We start from the raw sequence: 10,607 nt of genomic DNA, 5'->3' as shown, positions 1-10,607 counted from the left end.
TGATATCAGACTGTTGTTGAATTAGGTACCTGTCCCTGTGAGCAGAGGTTGCATGTTTCCTGCCATTGTGGCTACCTGTGGTACAGGCCTATCCACTGACTCAATTACTTCAAACCCATTACTTTAGCCAATCAAGAGTATGAGCAAAGCCCAGCTTTGTATGTGATGAGGTGAACAGAAATCGATTATAGTAAGTTAGAATGTGAAATGGCAACACTGTGACAATGTTAAATGTGGAATAGTGGGTCTGGGGAATAAAGGGAATGTTTATTAAGTTGCTGTACAGGAAACTCAAGTCACTCCACTCTTAAGAAGTGAAAAGATTTTTTTTTTAGGGTATTTGATTTGTTGTTGTTGTTGTTGTTGTTGTTGGATATGGGGATGGACCAATATTAAATGTTGGGGGCACAAGATTTATGTTTTAATATTCTCCTGCAGCGTGCTGGATCCCCACACACAAAATATCACAAAGCCTCTGGCATTCATGTATAGATAAAGTATCACCAAGTAAAATCCATAAATGAATGTACACATATAGTCCACTTGGTTTGAAATCTGGCAAGTGTTCATTAATGAGAAATCTACAAATTAAAATAGCTGCAGGGAGACATACACACTTTGGGTGTTTTAAATCTTTAGAAATAATGCTAAGGTCATCAAATCAAGTTTAACCTTTGGTGGTGAGTTCAATTATGTCATTCTTTTTCCTGAGATTAGTAACCTTGGAGTTAATTATTAACTGGAAAACCCTTGTATGGGATAGGGTGGCTGTGCTCCCCACACACATTTTTAATGCTTTTTTTTTCTAATTTCAGCAGCTTGTGCTTTTTTTTTATCAAAGTCTGTTTCAGTCATTTATCTGATTTTGGATGCAGATCCTTAAGGAGAATTATAACTGAGAGGAAAAGGTAATAGAGTGAGATGAGGCCAAGACAAAGTTAAGACAGCAAGGTAAAGCCTGCCTTCCCTACCAGGGATTGATATCAGAGTATAGGCAAAGAGAATGGGGTAAGGGAATCCTTTGTGAAATACCTCCTCTAGTAGTTTTTAGTTGAATATAAAACAGAAGCTGCTGTTAAAAAACAGACAACTAGTAGGACATGTGATAGTGTGAGGTATTGCCAGCTATACCAGGAGAAGTAGGGCAATGGATGTGTAACATATGCCAGCACAGCTAGCTGTAATTTAGTAAATAATTTTATGTTATTTGAATATCAAACTGATTTGTACAGATGTTTGTGTTGACAAATGTATTTGTAAATATGTTTGGTTTAAAAATGTATCAACAGTGTGCCCTGCTGGGCAGAACAGAAATGTACATGCATTATTGTAACTTGTATGTATTGTAACAGAGGATATGGGAAGAGAAGAGTTTAATCTCAATCCACCTGACTTTGAGAAATAGCAAGAAAATTTAATTACTGGACTTTGGCCATAAAGATGTTATCCCACAGTTTTGAATGAAGCCAGAGACACAATGTCTGTAAGAAGCATGGTTTGTTAGTCACTGTAAGAGGAGTAGAGGTTTGTAATTGTTTTATGACTTCCAGAAGCTGCACCAGATCTGAGAGCAAAGCTCTTGTGTGTATATTACTGACATGTAGGTGCTATATCCTGGCAGTTTCTAGCAATGGGGGGGGGTTGCATGGGAACCAGAAGTCAGATGACTAGATGTATGTGATGTCATTCTGTACAGAAATAATGTTTTAATATTGTCGGTTTCTTGGAACCTGACATAGAAGGATCCCTCCCCCTACTTCATCTTGTCTTGTTCTAGTAAGTGACCAGGGATAGTAATTCTCTAAATCAGTTAGGAAAATATAGTGATACTAGTTAACTACTGGCTTTATGTAACTGTGAGAATCTTTCCAGCTGTGTTATTTTTAATATTTCCTGTGACTGAAACTCTGTTGTTTACTGTAAATAGATATTTCATATTTTTATTTTCTTTTATTATTTATTATTAAATATATTTTAACTTTTCATTGTGGCTTGTCCTTTAGAGAATAGTTTACCTTTGAGATTACTTATATCTCTTGGTGACATTGTGGCCATTCCTGAAGCCTGATATGTACCTGTTGTCATCCTACTTAACCCCTCCCTCTCCACATACCCACTTCACCGCTAAGTCTAATCTATAAGACCTTTTTTCCCTTTCTATAACTTACTTTATCCAGCTGCTCTTCTTTCTGTACCCTCCCTCTAGTTCACTACATCCCTCCTCTACTATTATCTTCTTTTGCACCACTCCCTCTTCTGACCTACAGTCCCTTGTGCAGTCACCCCTCTCTACTTTTTACTCCCACTCTTCTTTCCCTCACATCTGAAGACCCTGCACTTACACAATTCTTCTTCTAGCCACTTATCTAATTATACCTTGTTTCGTTTCATTATATTACCTACAACCTTAACTTCCTTCCTGCTTACCTGCTGGATTTATTATTGTTGTTTCTCCTGTTACAACCTATTACTACACTTTTTTGTATATATAGCTATGTACTATTCCACTGAGTACATTATGTTTTTCTTATCCATTGTAGCCATAAGATTGTTTTGCTCTGTAATATTGTTAATTTGTCTCTATTCATATGTATTTGTATGTCTGTTTTGGGCTTTTCCCCTCGGGTCTCAGGAGGCACCTGATTCTCAAAGAAATTGGGAATTTGTATACTAGAACAAAGGGTTACTGTATAGAGCATGGAGCCCAAGGGAGGGCTAGAAGGTGAGGAAATACAGCATTTGGTAGTGCCTAAAGCCTACCATCTGTCATTTCTAGCCATAGCCCATGACATTCCTTTTGCAGGTCATATGGGCATTAAGCTTACCAAGAGATGTATTATGCAGAACTTTTATTGGCCTGGGATTGCAAGGGATGTAACAGGGTATTGCAGGACCTGTGAGCAGTGCCAAAAATTAGGCAAGGCAGGAGATAAGGTCAAGGCTCCCTTTGATGCCTTTGCCTGTGATTGAGGAGCCATTTCAGAGGGTAACAATGGATATTGTGGGGCCTCTGAGTACCCCAAGTTCCACAGGGAAGACATATATCCTGGTGTTAGTATATTATGCTAGTAGATACCCTGAGGCGGTGGCTCTGTCCTCCATTGCTTAATAACTATAAGAACCAATCAGACAAGGTTAGAAAAGATTGGGAAAAGAAACTGGAAAGGCAATTTACTAGGGAACAATGGGAACAATAGGAGGATGTAGAGAGAGCATGTCAATCTGTCAAAGGTGATTTCAGTGAGTGTGAAGAAACCAAATCCAGTTCGCTGAAACTGTCTTCGATGAAAGTGGGGATTACCTTTTTCTGTGCTGTTGTGTGATCTCAGAGTTGGTATATACAATTCCCGGGGGGGGGGTGAGGGGTGTCTCCCTACATAGGGGGGTGCAGGGGTTCCCCCCTCCAAAAAAAGTTGCTTCAATGTTCACTGAAGGTAGTTTCGGTGAACTGGTTTTGGCTTATTTACGTTCACTGAAACCCACCTAAATATTGAAATATTGGGTGAGCAAATGGCTATAACTAAGGAAACAATTCTTTAGAAGATGAGACATAGGATCTGAAATGCCTAGACATAATGCCTTGTTATTCTGTTGGCTGTCAAAAAAGCAATTACTAGAAAATGGAAATTAAAGTCTAAACCAACTGTAATTAAATTATTTAATATTGTAAAAGAGATATAAGAATTGAAAGACATATCTTTAGAAAAGGGAAGGAGCAAATTACATAGAAATAAATGGAAATTGTGAGAACAATAAAAGCAGAATAATATTCAGGAGTAGGAGTGAGGTTTAAAGGAAGACAGAAATTGAACAATTTATGTATTGTTGGGCTGACGATAGTTATAAAATGTGATGTATAATTTATGTAAATGAAACGTGTTACGATGGTTTGCTTTCTTTTCTTTTCTGTTAATGCGTGTTGCTTATATCTTAAGTGATAACTTAATGAAGGTGTTTTTTTAAGTGAGTTTCATTCAGGTTATTTCAACCAAATAGTCTTCATTAAAATGTTTATACAGTAATTAAGAAAGCTACTTACTTCTTTGAGAACTGATGGGAGAACTGATACCCATATAATTACGAATCATTGGAGAAGTGTAAGGTTCCAAAACATTGAATGAGAACTGGTGGGATTCCTCAGTTACAAGAAAGAAACACAGACAGTGACTATAAACTATTGACCTAGCAGTGTGAACTAATTTTTAGGGAAAATCATGGAATCAAGTCTGAAGGAAAGCATTTTAGAACACCTGGAAGTGAAGGTAGCACAGGATCCTATAGAGCATGAATTCACATTAGGAAACTCATGCATGACAAAACTAAATGAGTTCTTTGACTGGGTAACCAGACTATTAAATCAGAATGCTTATGCAGATATGGATAACAAGGTAGAAAGACCTATAACACAATAACACTAAGAAAGTTAACAAAGAAAACTGCAGAGCTATTCCTATGATCATAGTTCAAGTACAGCATTGGCTAGGCAATAGGGCACAGAGGGCCATAGTAAATTGAGACCACAGAAATGAACCAGTGGTTGCAAACACACCTCTCTACTTGTTTGTACAAGAAATCTGGGAAAAGCCTAAAATAATGGAGGACAAAAGCTCAAAAAATAGGGACAGATTTTAAACATTGGTCTTCTAAACTTAAAACGTTTGCTAGGTTAACAGGATTTGTGTCTGCATGCATTATCTGAAGGATATGAAGTCTGAAACTCAAATGTATGCCCTTATGTAGTGACTTCAATCCTCATTGATTAGACAGAAAACCAGAAATTTTATGAGGAACAGACATTTTGCGAAAATCTGGACAGTTGAGATGTATGGTGACAAATGAGGTATCACAGGAGTCAGCACTTAAGTCAGTCCCGTACATTACAGAAGGCTGGAATAAAAAACATCCCTGTCTGGTGATGATATATATTAAATATTTGTGCTATGGAGCTGATACACAAAAAGGATGACAAAAGTCCTGGCAATACTGGACGAGGTACAGGACATGATAGTTTATAGTCAACACAAAATAGTGCATCTGAGGCTCAAAAGAAAAGACTACACACCTGGAGAGGAAATACTAAAAACAGTAAAGGAAGGACAGGCACTAGTCTTTGTCAGATCTGATGATCTAAAGATAAACAAGTGACAGGTGAAAGATAACAGCAAAGAAGGTTTGTGTAATAATGGACATCATTAATATAAACAAATTACTATCACTGTTTAGACAGGTGATAAGATCCCATAAAAGTACTGGAGACCTGTTTATCATAAGGATATAGACCTTTGAAAATTGCAGATCAGAGTAATGCAAAAATGGTGCACAGTGTGAAGCAGAAATCATATAAAGAGATAACAGAAAAGCTTAGTATCTATAATCTTAAGACATCAGGTAGGCAGGAACAGTAAATTTTAAAAAAGTTTAGCATACATTAAGTTTTAGAGACAGAACAAAAATGTTTTAAAATAATACACTGAGACCAAGTAAGCACATCTTACAAAAAAGTGATGCATACAAAAGACAGACATAAACTATATAGGCACCTTAAGGAAGGAACAATGAAACACTCTTTTATTGAAAGGGTAGTACATAACTGACCAGTCTTCCTGAAGAGGTAGCACTGTCGATATACTGAAAATTGCAAAAAGCATAAGATGAATCAACACAATTCTTATAGAAAGTAAGAAAATAGAAATAAATGCAGATAATTAACCTATTAGTTGAGCAGAATGTGCAACTTTTTCAATATGCAAACAAATGAGAAGACCAAGCAATGCTTATCTGCAGTTATATTCTGTGCTTGAAATCCTATCTTGTCTTCTGCTAAAAACTGTTCACATTGCTATCACTCAGCATTTTCCCAGGTTCCTGAGCCACTGCATCTGTATACTGACCACACTGCTCTAACTGCATTCATTCAAAGATTTTAACTCTTCCTACAAATAAATTCACTGAATCATGCTGAAAAATGTAAATATTAGGTCTTCATTTTATGAACAGTATAGATTTGGGAGATGGCCAATATTAAGATCATTGATGCCAAGTGAGAAATATACATGGGTGAAGTGAGAGTCATTTCCTGTTATCTGAAAATATATTTAATTCCAAGTTTCCTAAAGTTGGCTGCAGACATTTAAGTCACCTTGTTTGGGTGATTAACTGTTCCATTATGGAGCCTGCTGATTCTCTAATCACTGTTTTGCATAAACAAAGATTCAGAGAAGTTATAGATAATAACCACCAAATCATTTCCCCATGTTTTTTGGACAAATATTAAACAAGTAATTGCTGGAGCACCACATGGTTTCTGTAAGCATCACTGTAGAGTTACTTTGCCAAGTAATTCACTTTCCAGAAACATTTTAGTCACTGAGACCTTGTTTCTCAGTTTATTTTAGGTGCTGACAATACTGGCTACCCTCTCTTCATCAGCAGCTTAACAGTCTTGGATGTAATGCCACTATAAAGTTTCAGCCCAGATCTAGTTAGCTCTATAGACCCAAAGATTTAATTAGCTAACTCTTCAAGTTCAGGACACCCAAACATTTCTCATTGCTATCATGCACTGTAGTACAGCTAATCTAATCTTACTGGACTTCGTTACTCTCTGCATGCCTGAGTGAACCAGGTATAACATTACCAAATTTGTTTCTGGAGGCTTCTTTACCTTGGTCAAGCACTAAATGACAGAAGTATTAACTAAATGTTCATTTCCCTGGATGATGAATCCAGCAATCACTGTGCCCACAGGGAATCACTGATGGTACAGGTTTTACATTGTGCTCCCACAGAGATTCACTTTCAGTGGATTTTTCTCTCTTTTCCTCAGTTGTATGACCATAGTGTTAGCATACATTTAGGATGGCCGAGGTGGTGCAGCGGTTAGCATTGCCGCTTCACAGCAAGAGGTTCTCTGGTTCGATCCTCGGCTGGGGTGCCTTCTGTGCAGAGTCTGCATGTCCTTCCTGTGGTCACGTAGGTTTTCCACCTGGTGCTCCAGTTTCCTCCCACATCCCAAAGACATGCTCTAGGTGGATTAAACACTCTAAATTGGCCCTAGGCATGAGTGCATGCATGTGCCTTCTGTGGAAGGTTGGGTGCCAGGCTGACAACTCGACACCATAAAAGTCCACTGCCAGTCATGAGCGGCCAGGTGCTCTGCTGTGGTGAACCCTAACCAGGAAAAGCTGAAAGAAGAACAAGAATGTTAGTATAGATAAGTAAGGGTAGTGCAGTAAAGCCCCAACACTGGAAGTGCTGGGGAATCTGCCCCCAACAAAAAAAGCATGCTTTGCTTTGCATTTCATTGAGATGCAGTTTAGACCTGTGTGTTTCATTCAGTTGAAGCTTCATGTAATGCAGTCTCAATTAAACATACTGGAACCATTTCTGAACACAACTTTGCTACTTATCACTGTTTTCTCTTGGAATAGTTAAGGTGACCTCCTCTGCAGTTTCATCTTAGCTAGGTGGCTTTGTATGATACACTATTGCTACATGAAATTTCCTTTAGAGATCTTTATGGAGCCATCATGAAGCGTAACCTCCATAAAAGGCATTTATCTAACAAATCTAAAGAATAAGTTTTCTCTTCTGTTTCTGAAGTCTATTTCAGTCCTGATCTGTGACATAGATATCATCATCTTAGGGATCAGGCTTTAGCCTAGCTATCAGAAAAATACAAATTTACACACTTACAGGACTAGTTTGAAAGTATACAGTTTAGTGAGTATTCACTACACTTACTGTGGAAGGCGAATGACTGCTGGCTGAATTGTAATGGTGGGCCACATACAGTTGCCTGCATTTTTCTGGCACCCATAATTACTCACATTATTTAACACACTGCTCTCTACTACTTAATAGTTAATTTGTGTTATTACCAACTCATGAATAGGCTGCACTACTCTGCTAATATGAGCGTCCCCTAACCTTTTCTCTGCCACTATCCCAACAGCTCACCTTAAGAAAACCCTTTCCGTAATACTACCACAATTCAAACATCTCAGACGTACACTACATGCACTACATTGCTTCTATCCATTACACAGCCCTTACTCTGACCCTAATGTACAAACTTTCATGCATGTGCACAAGCATGCACATACACACATACACATGTGCACACACAGACACACACACACACACACACACACACACACACACACACACACACACATACACACACACACACACACACACACACACACACACAAATGCTGAAACATCCAAAGGTTTTGCATTAAGAAATGAAAACCTAATTTACCTTACACCATCCAATTCTGCATGTTGTCATATCCTACCTTCAGTAAACTGTGCATTTAATAAATTGCAATCAACAACTTAGACACACCTAGCACACTTTAAAAAAAAAAAAAAAAGATGTTCAACACAATGTGCATATATAACTATATATATATATATATACATATATATATATATATATATATATATATATATATATATATATATATATATATATATATATATATATATATATATATATATATATATATATATATATATATATATATATATATATGGGTCTAGGACTATTGCACGAAGCTACAATAGTAGAACCCAACATCACCAAACACATTTTAACGAAAGCGCTTTTACCAAAAAAGCACTTTCGTAAAATGTGTCAAAAAAAAAAGAAAAAGAAAAAAAGAAAAAAGTGTTTATGCAGGGGGGCTGCCCCCCTGCGCCCCCCACACACACCCTACTTTAATATTCTCACTCCAAGACCGCACTACAGTGGGGAAAAGGGAATCTTCCCTTATCCACACCGTAGTATGGTCTCCACAACAGGCATACTTACGCGAAAATGCTGCTTCGGTGAACAACATTTTCACATAAGTATGCTCGACCATCAGTGATTCGGGAAAAACTGCGTTGGGATTAGTACGGAACCCATGTGTGTGTGTATATATATATATATATATATATATATATATATATATATATGTATATAGGGTTATAGGGTCTATATTATATATTCAAAGTTTCAAAACTTCAAATCCCATATGTTCGACAAGATATGACCGAAGTTTGAAACTTCGAATATATAATAAAACATAAAAAATAAATAAATAAAACTTACCATAATGCTCCGAGCAGGGGGGCAAGCCCCCCAGCACCCCCCACACACCCCCTACTTAAATATACCAACTCCAAGATCACACTTCAATGCAGAAAAGGGAAATTTTCCCATTCTGCACCGTACGGCGCCGTTACGTCTAACCTTTGAACTTTTCAAAGTTTGATTATATGGTGTTGACCATATGACATTCGAACTTTGAAAAGTTTGTTCATTTAATAGGAACCATAAATATATATATATATATATATATATATATATATATATATATATATACACACACACACAGTGGATATAAAAAGTTTACACACCCCTGTTAAAATGCCAGGTTTTTGAGATATAAAAAATTAGACCACAATAAATCATTTCAAAACTTTTCCCACCTTTAATGTGACCTATAACCTGTACAATTCAATTGAAAAACTTAGTAGTCTTGCAGTATAATGCCAGTGAGTGAAAATGGCACTTGACAAGTTAAATCAACCAGAAACATAGCCAGCTAATAATGATGCTACACTTGAAAGTTTTTGGCCTTTGTCTTTTGTCAGTGAGGAGCAGTGGTAGAAAGGTTTGTTGTGTAGAAGGGGATTGAGGTTATAAAAGATAAGGGGTATCTAATACATTGCCTTAAACAACTGCCTTCTGATGTTGCCCTGACATACTTGGTGTGTTTGTAACCAACAATGGCAGCTTCTTGACAGGTGCCATCGATCATCAATTTATCCACACAGGATTTCTAACCAGTAATAGTCTTTAGTAATCTTTACAATAGAAAACAAGGATTTTCTTCCAAAATAACAATACAGTGAAGAAAGTAAAGCAGAAAATAATGCAATGAACCGTAAAACTTTGTACATTACACACAGTATGGTTTTACAGTATTGTCAGAGGACAATAATAGTAAAATGGAACTCCGTTGGGCAAGGTAGTTTAAATACTCAGTGGAACATTAGCACCTGTTGTCACCGCTGCTCTTTTGTCTTGCCCTTAACCCATTAAGCTGTCTGCTTAACAGATTAGGTTATGGTTACAATCTGGCTCCAAGAAAATGACAAAGTGTAAAGACTTCTCATCTTCTTTCTGTGTATGATTTAAAACTGTATAGTTCATCAGAAGAGGAGTTGAAAGCACAAATTGAAATGGTCAAAACTTTAAGAGATAATATGAGAATGTCATTTGGTCTTCATAAATGTGCAAAGGCAACATTTAAAACAGGAAAGCTGCAGCACTAAGAAAATATCAGTCTGGGACAGGAATGCAATATAAAGGAACTTGAGCAGGAGGAAGTGTATAAATATCTGAGAATTAATGAAGGATCAACAATAAAACCTGAACAAGTACAGATAAAACTCAGTGAGAAATATTTTAGAAAACTAAAATTAATATTGAAAACAGCACTGACATCTGGGAACAAAGTCCAGACTATAAAGCAATTTGCTCTTCCTGTTCTGACTTATAGTTTTGGGGTGACTGACTGAACCCAAAAGGTATTAGATGAGTTGAACAGGGA

This window comes from Protopterus annectens, chromosome 5.part0 (genome assembly GCF_019279795.1).
Source record: "Protopterus annectens isolate FY-2018-M chromosome 5.part0, PAN1.0, whole genome shotgun sequence".
NCBI classification, from domain to species: domain Eukaryota; kingdom Metazoa; phylum Chordata; order Ceratodontiformes; family Protopteridae; genus Protopterus; species Protopterus annectens.
Note: the sequence above shows the minus strand (reverse complement) of the source record.